The 18180-nt window shown below is 35.0% G+C and overlaps 1 long non-coding RNA gene across 1 annotated transcript; it reads right to left on the bottom strand.

The window, feature by feature from the left end:
* Positions 1 to 3162: 3162 nt before the first annotated feature.
* On the bottom strand, positions 3163 to 17073 carry LOC145952558 (uncharacterized). The gene is made up of 3 exons (XR_014429986.1): positions 10975 to 17073; positions 4869 to 10083; positions 3163 to 3977 (listed from the first exon to the last, which is right to left on the bottom strand). It is a non-coding gene; the product is annotated as an uncharacterized LOC145952558 (long non-coding RNA).
* Between the last annotated feature and the right edge of the window lie 1107 nt (positions 17074 to 18180).

The following is an 18180-nucleotide window of genomic DNA, read 5'->3' as shown; positions in this document are numbered from 1 at the left end:
TTGGTGTTTACATACTTGGTATGAGAGTAAGACAAGATTAACAAGCTGACTTGTCTAGTTGTGGAGGGTCATATGAGAGATGACCAATTTTATTTTTGTGGTATTGCTCTTATGTAGTTTTGATCTTGTATAGGTTCTTGACAAATGAGTAAGGTTCTGCTTGTATACAGTGATATCTTGTATACATAGTATATATGTTAGGAGCTATTTTTAGTTTTCTACTCCTCACATATGTTTATGTGCATGAGATCTATTATCTGTTGCATGATAACTCTAGGTTAGTTGGTGTTTATTATTTATTTTCATTAAGTAGTAGCTAAGCTATAGTAAGTGTAGAACTTATCGAATCGTTATAAAAAAAACATGATAATTAACTTTTAAATAAATTTGAATATTTTTCTAGCACATTGTTTTTATCATTGATTGAAATTTAATATTAAATAATGTGCTACTAACATTTTTATGTTTTATTAGGAAAAACCAAGTCTCATATATTCACTATTGATATAGTCAAAATAAAGTATATATGTAATACTATAAGTTTAGATATTTTAATTCAACTATGTGATTAAATATTGTTGTGTTGTTATGAATGCTATTTTTAGAACTCTAGAGTTAAGGGACTTGGAGAGTTAGGACATCTGTAAAATATCTCAAGTATAATTAAGTTGGTTCAGCCTCAAGAAGGGTATATAATATTTTTTTAAGACGTGAACCTTAAATTCATGTTTTAAAAAATTCTAAAGAAAAGTTAGAGAGAAACTTCCTAGAACTTAGAACACTCCTATTTTTTCATTTTCTAAAAATATTTTCCTTTTCTTCCCTGTAGATAAATCAATTGGTTGAGTTGGAGATTTGAAGCTTGTAGAGCTAAGAATCTAAGGTCAGAGGTCATACAAAGCTCGTTTCTTTATTCTCTTCTTCCTCTTCTTAGTTGGATCAACAAGAGGTAAGGGAAGCTGTATGTTGGATTTTGTTGGATTGCATGTTGATGATTTGCTATTTGATTTCATAATTGATGGCCATTTTGATTGAAAATCTGAATGAGATGATGAATATGTGATGTTGGAGCCTTTGGTTGTGTTTTGAAAAAAAAAGTGATGATCTATGATTTATAGTGTTCGCATGTTGTAAATGAGGTTATTTTGAGCTATTTGGGGTGCTTAGATGTTGTATGATGTGTTGCATGTTGGTGGATTGTTGATTTTCAGGTGGATTGGGCAATTTCAAGTTTTGTATAAATGTAAGAGCTAGTGTCATGTCGAGCACACCTTCATGGTGTCGATAGTGATTCAAAGGTTCTCATTCTCTTGATGTCGAGTGCAGGATTGGTGGCATCAAGCGTGAAGAGAAAGAATTGTCTCTAGCTTGGAAAAATTGGGCAAAATTTGAATAGCATCAAGCATGACAAAAGAAAATTGTCTTGGGTTGAAATCATGTCGGGAGCCAAAAGGGTGGCACCATACATAGATCAAGTCAAGGCCCTCTACCTAATTTGGGGTCGGGTGAGGATTTTGCCATTGTTGGTGTGAGAGTGGGAGGCTCTCTACCTCAACCATGTCGGACGCGAATAGTTTGGCACCAGGCATGGGCGAGACAGGAAGCTTCTTGCCTCAATGACATCGAGTGCCTAAGGGATGGAAATAGGTGAGAGTTGCTTGATTTAAAACATGATGTTAAGTTGATTGAATGGTTGATGGATGATGATGTATAATAATGTTTATGTTGTTATGTTGTAAGTTGATAGATGACGACGTAGTATAATTGTATGTGATTATAGTTGATTAAATTGTTAAATAGTTAGGTATGTGTTGTATATATTTGTCTTTGTTGTTATACATAAAAATTAGAAAATAGTAAAAGTTATTTTAGAAATTAAAATATTTCATTGTGCATAAATAAGTTGCGGTGCTCAAAGAGTCTAAGTTCAAACCCTTTGGTAAGTAAGCTGGCTTCTGAATAGGTAATCATTTTAACGTTGTCTCATTTAGGTTTTATGTGGAAATTCATATATGGGTAAGGTCAAGACATATGTGTATAAAACAACCAATCAAGGTACAATATTAAGAACTTAGTTTTCTAACTGAGTACCGGAAGGACATAGTATTTGAAGGGTAGTCGGTGGGTTAATTTCATAGAAGGCTTATTGTTCCAAGCTAATGTTGCGATAGACTCATATCTAAAGTGTTCTACCTTGACAATAGTACTAAACTTCCTAGTTTAAATGGCAAAACCTGATAAATAAGTTGTAAACAGGTACTTTGAGAAGCTTGAAGTTGTTTATACCTAAATTGGTTACGGTAATTCAAATGTCATGATTCGGTAGGGTCTAACCATTTAAACTATTCATCTTTATTGTAAGAGATCTCCATAATAGATATGCATGACGACACATTAGTAGTTTATTTTTTTTATTTCTAGGACTAAAAAAATAATTTTAAATTTGAGGAACAAAAAATAAATTTACTTCATAGTTGAGAAAATAGAAACATATTTAAGCCATTTGATTATTAAAATTTCTTTACTATTCTCTCTTATATTGAATAAAATGGACAATTAATATAATAATTAATATTTTCTACATGATTTTAGGATATAAAATTTTTACAAATATAATCATAAATCTATAAAAAAATTAAAAGTTGAATTTGTCAAAACCAAAATATTTAGAGACAAATTTATCCGTCGTAAAATTTGTTACAAAATAATTAAAAACATTTGTGATGGATTTTGTGACAAAAATGTTTGTGATGAACATCAATCCATCACACATTCCCTTGCTAATTTTTTCATGTTTGTTTTATTATGAACTTTACGACAAGATATTTACAAAGGAAATATTTTGATCATATAATTCATCATTAAAATATGACTATCCATTCAATGGAAAAATTTATGACAAATTTTAGATATGGAAGGGAATTTGTCATATAACAAAGTGACTTAAAATTATATCTCTCTCAAAATTTGTGACAAAGGTCGTTACTACTAGCGATAATTGTTGCCCAATCACAAACTTTTGCCATTATTTTTTAATTTTTTCTAATAATTATGGAAAAACACTTTTTCTCTTTGAAATAAATGAGATAACGAGTAAGAGTACTTTTAATTTTTTTTTGTGGAATCAAATACGAGTTGAAGACAAAAGCACGCGCTAGATTACCCCAAAAAGAGAAAAAAGTAAACTTAAAAATGGATGAGTCAAAGGCAATAAATGTGAATGTGAAATAAGGGTGGGGGTAATATTGGTAGGTAAATGTACAATATCAAATTTAGTTAATGTCTATTAGCAATGGTAACATTGAACCAACACCATATTAGCACACCATAATATAAATAATAAAAATCATTGTAACTCATTGACCAAAGGAGCATCGTGTTCACTCCTTTCTCGTGTGCCCCTCTTCTTTTCTCAAAGGACTAGACCAAACCTTAGGGTTCCTTTTTTCTTATTTGCCACAAAATTCCCAGGCTCACAAAAATTCAACCAGTCTCCCCATTATCGATGCTCTAACCCCTCACATTTTCAACTCTCCTCTGCGACCATTTCTCAAAAATAGAGTTTCCAATTAAAGTTCCTTTTTTACATGGCAAAAACGAGGTCAGGTAAAAAAGACTTGAATTCCTACACCATCAAAGGCACCAACAAGATTTTAAGAGGTAATTGCTAGAAATCCTTTTCTCCTTTTTGTAACGACCCACCTTAGGTCATCACATCAATAACCAACCAAAATAAAAGAGCATTTATAATAAAAAAAATAGAGCAAAAGCCAGCTACGCTAGAGTGTAAAAATTGTTTTCATAATAGCAAACATAAGTATATTAGTCATTCTCAGTAAAATCATACAGTCATCCAAAATATATTAACATTAACCATTAACAGAAACACCCTAGGTGCTGGTCAAGCTCTAAGCCTAGCCACTTCTCAAAGCAGCTACCCAGAAGACTCCTTGCTATCCTATGGCTTCACACCTGATCTGCTCCCCCACATAGTGAGATCATCACAGTTCCACCACATGGAAACATAAGGGTTAGCACGTATAAAACCAACCATAGTATAAATATCATTTTAACAATTATTTATTCAAACCAACCAATATAATGTATACACATCCATGCCAATGCATACATATTAATTAAAGAAATCCATAACCAAAGTATACAATTCATACCATATATATATACATAATCCACATCCAAAGCAAAGTCACACCACCGTATAATCCATGATGTAACCAACACATCCAAACCAAATGTTGGCCTCAACACCTATCCAAACCAAGTGTTGATACGGTGAAACATGTCAGCAACCCATGTCTCACGCCTAACCTCTCATGGAAAGTATACAGTTGGATTACGTCGTCACGTAACCCTGGTGGGGTCACCTCATCCATCGGTATGACTCGACCCAGACCCATACCGGTAGCAAATAGATACTTAGAGGAGTACTTCAGAATCCACCTAACATCTGAAGTGGTTTACTATATAATCCTTGGAAAAGTTCCAAATTGGAAATCCTCACAATGGGATTCCGAAATTTCATATTTTCTCCAAAGATTATATCCCTGATCTCACCAAGAGACCTCCCATCCATAACCTTACTCCTCTCAGTCCTATTTACTTTTCCAAACCACATACACATACTTCATAATTATATATATAAACATAATCATAACCATGCCAAATTAAATATCCAAAACAACCACCAACTTGAATAAATAACAACCATCAATTTAAATAAATAACAACCTTCATACAAACAAAATAGCATATTAAAAGTTATACTACTCCTATCATGCTCATGTATACTAGATTAAGTCTTATAAGTACTACCCATACTAGATTAATTTTATAAATGTCACCCTTACTTGGATAAACCTGAATTGAAACTCGGGCAGAAACTGAGACTATAGCACAGCTGCCTCCCCAAGGCTCCTTCCGTCTAAAATAGGGGCCGGAGCTAAAACTAGGACAGAACCTCCTCCTCTAGATTTCCCTTGGTCTTCAAAGAGAAGAAGAGGGAAAGAAGAGAGTATGAGAGAAGAGAGGATGAGAATTGAGGGATGAGAAGTATTTCTTGGGATGGTTTGCAATGGAGAAGTGAAGGCCTATTTATAGCCTCCAAAACACATTAAAAAAATGTAAAATAATGGAGAAAAAGATAGACAAAACTAAGTGGAATGAATTAGTGGAATGAATTATAGAAGTTGGTGGGATGAATTAATGGAGTTGGTGTGAATTAATGGAGTTGGTGCCATGTTCTTTTCCGCACCGACTTTGGCTACTGATTTGGACCTTATAGACAGCCGAATCTGAAAATATTTCCTTCATGAAAGTTGTAGTATTTTCTCTTATCTTTCCATAGCCACCAAGTTTGTATCATTTGAACAACCACCGACCAAGTTATACCCCAAAAACCGAGGCTTGCCAATCAGCCCAACGAGAAACAATTGTATCAATAAAAGTCCAATTTTGACCTCCTAAACGACCGATTTTGCAAATGGCTATTTCTGCAAAAGTTGTGCGTTTTTCTCTTAGATTTCCATTGACACCAATTTTGCATCATTTGGACCATCACAGCCCAAGTTATGCCTCGGACACTGAGACTAGTCAGTCAGCCCAGCGAGAAATGATTCTTAAAAAAAAAAAATTTCACAACTATCTAATTAGATCTAACAACACACATATCTTTCTAAGCATAAATGGAGTGTGAATTATCTATAATTGAAGTAAAATATAACCACCAAATTATGACCAAATACCACATAGTAATAATGAAAATAATAATAATAATAGTAATAATCATGTTGAAAACTGAGATCTTACAATTCTCCCCAACAACAAAAATTTTCGTCCTCGAAAATTCACTTACTCAAAAGAGATATGGGTATTGATCCTTCATATTGTCTTCCAACTCCCAAGTGGCTTCATTAGTGTCTGCATCCCAAATAACCTTCACCAAATTGATAGATTTACCTCGCAACTTCTTAACTCTCTTGTCTGCCACTGAAACTGGTTGTTTCTCAAAAGTTAAATTCTCCTTCACTTGCACTGCCTCTGATTCCAAGACATGACTCGGATCGTGAATATACTTTCTCAGTTGTGAAACATGAAACACATCATGCAAATTATATAGGAATGGAGGTAATGCAATCTGATATGCCACTGCTCCAATCCTCTTGAGAATTTGATACGGTCCCAATAAACTTAGGATTCAACTTCTTAGTTTTAATAGCTCTTCCCACACCTGTGGTAGGAGTCACCCTCAAAAATACATGTTCTCCCTCTTTAAACCAACACAAAGGTGTTCTACATTTCCTCACATATAGAGTCTCAAATGGTGCCATTCCTATACATGCGTGAAAATTGTTTTTATAAGTGAACTCGACCAAAGGCAACATTTCTTCCCAACTCCCTAGATGATCCAAAATACAAGCCCTCAACAAGTCCTCCAAAGATTGGATAGTCCTCTCAGACTGCCCATCAGTCTGTGGGTGATAAGCAGAACTGAGTCTCAACTTAGTCCCTAACGCCTGATGCAAACTCTGCCAAAATCAAGATGTAAAACGAGGATCCCTATCAGAGATGATACTGGAGGGCACACCATGTAATCTAACAATCTCCTTAATATACACTTGAGTTAACCTTTCTAAGGACCACTTTATATTCACCGGAAGGAAATGAGCACACTTAGTTAATCTATCCATGATCACCCAAATAGAATTACAATTCTTAGCAGACCTTGGTAATCCAACAACAAAATCCATGGTTATACTATCCCATTTCCATTCAGGGATCTCCATCATTTGTAACAAACCTCCTGGTTTTTGATGTTCCACTTTAGCTTTTTGACACACAATGCAAGATGCAACATACTCAGCTATCTCCCTTTTCATTCCATTCCACCAAAACATTTTCTTCAAATCTTGATACATTTTTGTCATACCTGGATGTATACTCAATTTGCTTTTATGAGCTTCCTCAAATATCAATTTCTTCAACTCCTCATCCTGTGGAATACAAATTCTACTCTTGTACCTCAAAATTCCATCTGTACCTTGTTCAAAATTCTTCCTAAACCTCCTAGGAAAACCCACAACAAAGTTTATACACATTATCTCATTTCCAAATAGGAACATCTAAAGGCTACAAAAGTCCTAAAAGGCACCTAATGTTCTGTCTCAGACTTATACTATACTAAATATGAGTACACACCATCCTCTATTCCTCTCTACACTTAAGGCCACCATGCTTCCACTGCACGACTTTGATACACCTTAGTAGCTCCTCAATGGATACTAAGAGAACACTTGTGTCCTCCCTTTAAGATCATCTTCCTAAATTCAAGATTACTAGGCCATAGATCCTATTATTGAACCCCAAAACATCATCAATTTCCACTCGTAAAGGGCTATTTATACCCACCCCTACTAATCCTCTCCACTTGGTTCACTAAGAAAGAATTTAACTCCTAGGCTTCTCTAATCTCGTCCATTAATTCATTAGTTACTTTCAACATACTAAATTCAATGCTCCTAAGGGTGAGCTCACACATCACGCTTAAGTCTCTAAGTTCTTTAGTCAAATCCAACCCTTAAATCATCAAATGTGGTAGGCGAAAGATCATCCTACTCAAGGTATCTGCCAGAATAATATTTTCATTTCTACGACCCTCTCCAAAAATCATGTGCCTAAGCGTAAGTTTTACACAGAATCAATCTCCAAGTCTTACCACCTCATCTATACCGAAGGCAGCTCTTATCCACTACCTTGTCCTATATCCTCTTGTCTTGTTTTCAAAATGAATCAACTAATTATGCTTCTCCAATTTCCTTCAATAATTCACTTGTTACTTTAGTCATACCTAGTCTCATACTACTAAGGGTAACCTCATAAGCCAAACTTAAATCTTTAGACCAAACCAAAAGATCTATCTCTCTAACCATAAGGGAAGATATATCTAGAGGTCTTCTACTCAAAGTATCAACCACCATACTAGCTTTGCCCAAATGACAATTAAGATCAAAATCCTAGTCCTTAAAAATTCCAATTATCTCTTCTTGTCAATAGATATTTAAAATTCTTATGATCGCTAAAAACCTCTAGCTTAGAATCATATATGTAGTGTCTCCAAATCTTAATTAAAATTGCTAACTCAAGATCATGGGTAAGGTAATTCCTCTCATGAATTTTCAATTGCCTAGAATCACAAGCTACTATCTTTCCTTCATGCATCAACACTCTTCCCGAATCTATCTTAGTAGCTATAGGAAAAGAAAGCAAAGCGATTCCTGTAGTAGAGGCGAGTGAGATGAGAGTAGCCTAAACCTCGAACTGCTATCTTAGAAATTTACTTAATAAATCTCCTATAAATTATCCTAAGAAAACTCTTAATTTTACTAATTGAATTAGGTATCTCTCACTACAACTTCTACCTTAGGTAGCTCTATGTTAAACCTTCACAAGAAATTACATGGCCTAAAACACGCACCTAATACAATCAGAGTCATACTTAGATAATCTAGCCTAAGTTTATCTTGGATATATCTTCACACTTAACTCTAATATGATGGTATCACATCCTAAGATCAAAACCTTTCATTAACACACAAATATCCACTAATTGATCCATAAGGTCACATACTTGCATATCAATTCATATTAGAATACTTCCTTCACATATACTATCCCTAAGCATATATGAATTGATCACCATGAACCAAGCATATCATTTTAATCAACCTTTCAATGACCAAACCTCAAAACATCACCAAATCTATTTTATCCTTGTTATGCCTATCATGACAGTATATATCTATAGAGTTATACTCATCCAAATGATTTCAAACCTGTCTTAAATGAAAGCTAAATGAATAAGCTACAACTCTTAAGATTTCAAAAAGATCACCTTCCTAACTAAAATTTCAACAATCACTTCAAGTATATTCAGCTCTAACAACTAGACTTCTGATCACCAAAGCAGTCATAACTAGAGTTCTAGACCTGCTTTTTACCTGATTCCAGTTCCATTAGAAAGATAGTATCTAAAGCCATAATTCTCATAAAGACCACAAAATCAGATTCTATCAATATGATACTCATACTGGCACAACAAAATTTCAACAAAAATAATCCCCATATCATACAGCATTAGTGTACTAACATACCTTAATCATTCCAAACTCACTCCTTTCCACCTTAAACTCATATTCAAGCTTTTCATTACAATCCTAAACCAAAACAGCTCACAAAATAAAATTCACATACTACCTCAACCATAAAAGTTATCATGCAAGCACCAACACTCAAGGAACGTTCCAATCTCCCATCAAAACTTCAATTCTCAGATACAACCTCTTTGGATTCAATCACTACTACTATAGATTCCTAAATTCCATTAATTGTAAACTCTTGCCAAATCAATGTCTCACCTAAATCTAAGGTGTCAATAATTTCTAGTTGATTATCAAGGCTTTATTCATACTATTGGTACCTAAGCTCACCATAAAGTATTCTATTATCCAATAGTAGCAGCAATTAGCTCCATAGCTCGAGCAATTTGCCGCCCATCCATGCTTGAAAAAGAATTAGAATGATTTCCCCTACCAGTCATCCTAAAAAGGTCAAAGAACTTTATGAGTTTACACGAAACTCATAAGAAATTCCTAATCAAGATTATGAAACTCATGAGTTACTCATGAAGTTCCTTTCAAAATTCGTTTCCATACAACGGAAACATAACAAGACCATTCCCCACAAATCCTAAAGAGACTTGACCAGCTCTGATACCAAAATTGTAACGACCCACCTTAGGTCATCACATCAATAACCAACCAAAATAAAAGAGCATTTATAATAAAAAAAATAGAGCAAAAGCCAGCTACGCTAGAGTGTAAAAATTGTTTTCATAATAGCAAACATAAGTATATTAGTCATTCTCAGTAAAATCATACAGTCATCCAAAATATATTAACATTAACCATTAACAGAAACACCCTAGGTGCTGGTCAAGCTCTAAGCCTAGCCACTTCTCAAAGCAGCTACCCAGAAGACTCCTTGCTATCCTATGGCTTCACACCTGATCTGCTCCCCCACATAGTGAGATCATCACAGTTCCACCACATGGAAACATAAGGGTTAGCACGTATAAAACCAACCATAGTATAAATATCATTTTAACAATTATTTATTCAAACCAACCAATATAATGTATACACATCCATGCCAATGCATACATATTAATTAAAGAAATCCATAACCAAAGTATACAATTCATACCATATATATATACATAATCCACATCCAAAGCAAAGTCACACCACCGTATAATCCATGATGTAACCAACACATCCAAACCAAATGTTGGCCTCAACACCTATCCAAACCAAGTGTTGATACGGTGAAACATGTCAGCAACCCATGTCTCACGCCTAACCTCTCATGGAAAGTATACAGTTGGATTACGTCGTCACGTAACCCTGGTGGGGTCACCTCATCCATCGGTATGACTCGACCCAGACCCATACCGGTAGCAAATAGATACTTAGAGGAGTACTTCAGAATCCACCTAACATCTGAAGTGGTTTACTATATAATCCTTGGAAAAGTTCCAAATTGGAAATCCTCACAATGGGATTCCGAAATTTCATATTTTCTCCAAAGATTATATCCCTGATCTCACCAAGAGACCTCCCATCCATAACCTTACTCCTCTCAGTCCTATTTACTTTTCCAAACCACATACACATACTTCATAATTATATATATAAACATAATCATAACCATGCCAAATTAAATATCCAAAACAACCACCAACTTGAATAAATAACAACCATCAATTTAAATAAATAACAACCTTCATACAAACAAAATAGCATATTAAAAGTTATACTACTCCTATCATGCTCATGTATACTAGATTAAGTCTTATAAGTACTACCCATACTAGATTAATTTTATAAATGTCACCCTTACTTGGATAAACCTGAATTGAAACTCGGGCAGAAACTGAGACTATAGCACAGCTGCCTCCCCAAGGCTCCTTCCGTCTAAAATAGGGGCCGGAGCTAAAACTAGGACAGAACCTCCTCCTCTAGATTTCCCTTGGTCTTCAAAGAGAAGAAGAGGGAAAGAAGAGAGTATGAGAGAAGAGAGGATGAGAATTGAGGGATGAGAAGTATTTCTTGGGATGGTTTGCAATGGAGAAGTGAAGGCCTATTTATAGCCTCCAAAACACATTAAAAAAATGTAAAATAATGGAGAAAAAGATAGACAAAACTAAGTGGAATGAATTAGTGGAATGAATTATAGAAGTTGGTGGGATGAATTAATGGAGTTGGTGTGAATTAATGGAGTTGGTGCCATGTTCTTTTCCGCACCGACTTTGGCTACTGATTTGGACCTTATAGACAGCCGAATCTGAAAATATTTCCTTCATGAAAGTTGTAGTATTTTCTCTTATCTTTCCATAGCCACCAAGTTTGTATCATTTGAACAACCACCGACCAAGTTATACCCCAAAAACCGAGGCTTGCCAATCAGCCCAACGAGAAACAATTGTATCAATAAAAGTCCAATTTTGACCTCCTAAACGACCGATTTTGCAAATGGCTATTTCTGCAAAAGTTGTGCGTTTTTCTCTTAGATTTCCATTGACACCAATTTTGCATCATTTGGACCATCACAGCCCAAGTTATGCCTCGGACACTGAGACTAGTCAGTCAGCCCAGCGAGAAATGATTCTTAAAAAAAAAAATTTCACAACTATCTAATTAGATCTAACAACACACATATCTTTCTAAGCATAAATGGAGTGTGAATTATCTATAATTGAAGTAAAATATAACCACCAAATTATGACCAAATACCACATAGTAATAATGAAAATAATAATAATAATAGTAATAATCATGTTGAAAACTGAGATCTTACAATTCTCCCCAACAACAAAAATTTTCGTCCTCGAAAATTCACTTACTCAAAAGAGATATGGGTATTGATCCTTCATATTGTCTTCCAACTCCCAAGTGGCTTCATTAGTGTCTGCATCCCAAATAACCTTCACCAAATTGATAGATTTACCTCGCAACTTCTTAACTCTCTTGTCTGCCACTGAAACTGGTTGTTTCTCAAAAGTTAAATTCTCCTTCACTTGCACTGCCTCTGATTCCAAGACATGACTCGGATCGTGAATATACTTTCTCAGTTGTGAAACATGAAACACATCATGCAAATTATATAGGAATGGAGGTAATGCAATCTGATATGCCACTGCTCCAATCCTCTTGAGAATTTGATACGGTCCCAATAAACTTAGGATTCAACTTCTTAGTTTTAATAGCTCTTCCCACACCTGTGGTAGGAGTCACCCTCAAAAATACATGTTCTCCCTCTTTAAACCAACACAAAGGTGTTCTACATTTCCTCACATATAGAGTCTCAAATGGTGCCATTCCTATACATGCGTGAAAATTGTTTTTATAAGTGAACTCGACCAAAGGCAACATTTCTTCCCAACTCCCTAGATGATCCAAAATACAAGCCCTCAACAAGTCCTCCAAAGATTGGATAGTCCTCTCAGACTGCCCATCAGTCTGTGGGTGATAAGCAGAACTGAGTCTCAACTTAGTCCCTAACGCCTGATGCAAACTCTGCCAAAATCAAGATGTAAAACGAGGATCCCTATCAGAGATGATACTGGAGGGCACACCATGTAATCTAACAATCTCCTTAATATACACTTGAGTTAACCTTTCTAAGGACCACTTTATATTCACCGGAAGGAAATGAGCACACTTAGTTAATCTATCCATGATCACCCAAATAGAATTACAATTCTTAGCAGACCTTGGTAATCCAACAACAAAATCCATGGTTATACTATCCCATTTCCATTCAGGGATCTCCATCATTTGTAACAAACCTCCTGGTTTTTGATGTTCCACTTTAGCTTTTTGACACACAATGCAAGATGCAACATACTCAGCTATCTCCCTTTTCATTCCATTCCACCAAAACATTTTCTTCAAATCTTGATACATTTTTGTCATACCTGGATGTATACTCAATTTGCTTTTATGAGCTTCCTCAAATATCAATTTCTTCAACTCCTCATCCTGTGGAATACAAATTCTACTCTTGTACCTCAAAATTCCATCTGTACCTTGTTCAAAATTCTTCCTAAACCTCCTAGGAAAACCCACAACAAAGTTTATACACATTATCTCATTTCCAAATAGGAACATCTAAAGGCTACAAAAGTCCTAAAAGGCACCTAATGTTCTGTCTCAGACTTATACTATACTAAATATGAGTACACACCATCCTCTATTCCTCTCTACACTTAAGGCCACCATGCTTCCACTGCACGACTTTGATACACCTTAGTAGCTCCTCAATGGATACTAAGAGAACACTTGTGTCCTCCCTTTAAGATCATCTTCCTAAATTCAAGATTACTAGGCCATAGATCCTATTATTGAACCCCAAAACATCATCAATTTCCACTCGTAAAGGGCTATTTATACCCACCCCTACTAATCCTCTCCACTTGGTTCACTAAGAAAGAATTTAACTCCTAGGCTTCTCTAATCTCGTCCATTAATTCATTAGTTACTTTCAACATACTAAATTCAATGCTCCTAAGGGTGAGCTCACACATCACGCTTAAGTCTCTAAGTTCTTTAGTCAAATCCAACCCTTAAATCATCAAATGTGGTAGGCGAAAGATCATCCTACTCAAGGTATCTGCCAGAATAATATTTTCATTTCTACGACCCTCTCCAAAAATCATGTGCCTAAGCGTAAGTTTTACACAGAATCAATCTCCAAGTCTTACCACCTCATCTATACCGAAGGCAGCTCTTATCCACTACCTTGTCCTATATCCTCTTGTCTTGTTTTCAAAATGAATCAACTAATTATGCTTCTCCAATTTCCTTCAATAATTCACTTGTTACTTTAGTCATACCTAGTCTCATACTACTAAGGGTAACCTCATAAGCCAAACTTAAATCTTTAGACCAAACCAAAAGATCTATCTCTCTAACCATAAGGGAAGATATATCTAGAGGTCTTCTACTCAAAGTATCAACCACCATACTAGCTTTGCCCAAATGACAATTAAGATCAAAATCCTAGTCCTTAAAAATTCCAATTATCTCTTCTTGTCAATAGATATTTAAAATTCTTATGATCGCTAAAAACCTCTAGCTTAGAATCATATATGTAGTGTCTCCAAATCTTAATTAAAATTGCTAACTCAAGATCATGGGTAAGGTAATTCCTCTCATGAATTTTCAATTGCCTAGAATCACAAGCTACTATCTTTCCTTCATGCATCAACACTCTTCCCGAATCTATCTTAGTAGCTATAGGAAAAGAAAGCAAAGCGATTCCTGTAGTAGAGGCGAGTGAGATGAGAGTAGCCTAAACCTCGAACTGCTATCTTAGAAATTTACTTAATAAATCTCCTATAAATTATCCTAAGAAAACTCTTAATTTTACTAATTGAATTAGGTATCTCTCACTACAACTTCTACCTTAGGTAGCTCTATGTTAAACCTTCACAAGAAATTACATGGCCTAAAACACGCACCTAATACAATCAGAGTCATACTTAGATAATCTAGCCTAAGTTTATCTTGGATATATCTTCACACTTAACTCTAATATGATGGTATCACATCCTAAGATCAAAACCTTTCATTAACACACAAATATCCACTAATTGATCCATAAGGTCACATACTTGCATATCAATTCATATTAGAATACTTCCTTCACATATACTATCCCTAAGCATATATGAATTGATCACCATGAACCAAGCATATCATTTTAATCAACCTTTCAATGACCAAACCTCAAAACATCACCAAATCTATTTTATCCTTGTTATGCCTATCATGACAGTATATATCTATAGAGTTATACTCATCCAAATGATTTCAAACCTGTCTTAAATGAAAGCTAAATGAATAAGCTACAACTCTTAAGATTTCAAAAAGATCACCTTCCTAACTAAAATTTCAACAATCACTTCAAGTATATTCAGCTCTAACAACTAGACTTCTGATCACCAAAGCAGTCATAACTAGAGTTCTAGACCTGCTTTTTACCTGATTCCAGTTCCATTAGAAAGATAGTATCTAAAGCCATAATTCTCATAAAGACCACAAAATCAGATTCTATCAATATGATACTCATACTGGCACAACAAAATTTCAACAAAAATAATCCCCATATCATACAGCATTAGTGTACTAACATACCTTAATCATTCCAAACTCACTCCTTTCCACCTTAAACTCATATTCAAGCTTTTCATTACAATCCTAAACCAAAACAGCTCACAAAATAAAATTCACATACTACCTCAACCATAAAAGTTATCATGCAAGCACCAACACTCAAGGAACGTTCCAATCTCCCATCAAAACTTCAATTCTCAGATACAACCTCTTTGGATTCAATCACTACTACTATAGATTCCTAAATTCCATTAATTGTAAACTCTTGCCAAATCAATGTCTCACCTAAATCTAAGGTGTCAATAATTTCTAGTTGATTATCAAGGCTTTATTCATACTATTGGTACCTAAGCTCACCATAAAGTATTCTATTATCCAATAGTAGCAGCAATTAGCTCCATAGCTCGAGCAATTTGCCGCCCATCCATGCTTGAAAAAGAATTAGAATGATTTCCCCTACCAGTCATCCTAAAAAGGTCAAAGAACTTTATGAGTTTACACGAAACTCATAAGAAATTCCTAATCAAGATTATGAAACTCATGAGTTACTCATGAAGTTCCTTTCAAAATTCGTTTCCATACAACGGAAACATAACAAGACCATTCCCCACAAATCCTAAAGAGACTTGACCAGCTCTGATACCAAAATTGTAACGACCCACCTTAGGTCATCACATCAATAACCAACCAAAATAAAAGAGCATTTATAATAAAAAAAATAGAGCAAAAGCCAGCTACGCTAGAGTGTAAAAATTGTTTTCATAATAGCAAACATAAGTATATTAGTCATTCTCAGTAAAATCATACAGTCATCCAAAATATATTAACATTAACCATTAACAGAAACACCCTAGGTGCTGGTCAAGCTCTAAGCCTAGCCACTTCTCAAAGCAGCTACCCAGAAGACTCCTTGCTATCCTATGGCTTCACACCTGATCTGCTCCCCCACATAGTGAGATCATCACAGTTCCACCACATGGAAACATAAGGGTTAGCACGTATAAAACCAACCATAGTATAAATATCATTTTAACAATTATTTATTCAAACCAACCAATATAATGTATACACATCCATGCCAATGCATACATATTAATTAAAGAAATCCATAACCAAAGTATACAATTCATACCATATATATATACATAATCCACATCCAAAGCAAAGTCACACCACCGTATAATCCATGATGTAACCAACACATCCAAACCAAATGTTGGCCTCAACACCTATCCAAACCAAGTGTTGATACGGTGAAACATGTCAGCAACCCATGTCTCACGCCTAACCTCTCATGGAAAGTATACAGTTGGATTACGTCGTCACGTAACCCTGGTGGGGTCACCTCATCCATCGGTATGACTCGACCCAGACCCATACCGGTAGCAAATAGATACTTAGAGGAGTACTTCAGAATCCACCTAACATCTGAAGTGGTTTACTATATAATCCTTGGAAAAGTTCCAAATTGGAAATCCTCACAATGGGATTCCGAAATTTCATATTTTCTCCAAAGATTATATCCCTGATCTCACCAAGAGACCTCCCATCCATAACCTTACTCCTCTCAGTCCTATTTACTTTTCCAAACCACATACACATACTTCATAATTATATATATAAACATAATCATAACCATGCCAAATTAAATATCCAAAACAACCACCAACTTGAATAAATAACAACCATCAATTTAAATAAATAACAACCTTCATACAAACAAAATAGCATATTAAAAGTTATACTACTCCTATCATGCTCATGTATACTAGATTAAGTCTTATAAGTACTACCCATACTAGATTAATTTTATAAATGTCACCCTTACTTGGATAAACCTGAATTGAAACTCGGGCAGAAACTGAGACTATAGCACAGCTGCCTCCCCAAGGCTCCTTCCGTCTAAAATAGGGGCCGGAGCTAAAACTAGGACAGAACCTCCTCCTCTAGATTTCCCTTGGTCTTCAAAGAGAAGAAGAGGGAAAGAAGAGAGTATGAGAGAAGAGAGGATGAGAATTGAGGGATGAGAAGTATTTCTTGGGATGGTTTGCAATGGAGAAGTGAAGGCCTATTTATAGCCTCCAAAACACATTAAAAAAATGTAAAATAATGGAGAAAAATATAGACAAAACTAAGTGGAATGAATTAGTGGAATGAATTATAGAAGTTGGTGGGATGAATTAATGGAGTTGGTGTGAATTAATGGAGTTGGTGCCATGTTCTTTTCCGCACCGACTTTGGCTACTGATTTGGACCTTATAGACAGCCGAATCTGAAAATATTTCCTTCATGAAAGTTGTAGGATTTTCTCTTATCTTTCCATAGCCACCAAGTTTGTATCATTTGAACAACCACCGACCAAGTTATACCCCAAAAACCGAGGCTTGCCAATCAGCCCAACGAGAAACAATTGTATCAATAAAAGTCCAATTTTGACCTCCTAAACGACCGATTTTGCAAATGGCTATTTCTGCAAAAGTTGTGCGTTTTTCTCTTAGATTTCCATTGACACCAATTTTGCATCATTTGGACCATCACAGCCCAAGTTATGCCTCGGACACTGAGACTAGTCAGTCAGCCCAGCGAGAAATGATTCTTAAAAAAAAAAAATTTCACAACTATCTAATTAGATCTAACAACACACATATCTTTCTAAGCATAAATGGAGTGTGAATTATCTATAATTGAAGTAAAATATAACCACCAAATTATGACCAAATACCACATAGTAATAATGACAATAATAATAATAATAGTAATAATCATGTTGAAAACTGAGATCTTACACTTTTGGCTAACCATTTGAGTAAACAACATCAAAATCATTACTTTTGCAAAGGGAAAGGATGTGAATTAAAACCATGGGTATTGTGATGATTAATGAAATGTGTGATATTTTTTTTATTTTGTAGTCAAGGATTGCGTGTTG

Source organism: Cajanus cajan, chromosome 10 (assembly GCF_000230855.2).
Source record: "Cajanus cajan strain Asha chromosome 10, NIPB_CcT2T_4, whole genome shotgun sequence".
Taxonomy (NCBI): Eukaryota; Viridiplantae; Streptophyta; class Magnoliopsida; order Fabales; family Fabaceae; genus Cajanus; species Cajanus cajan.
This window is presented reverse-complemented; position numbering and strand designations above follow the sequence as displayed.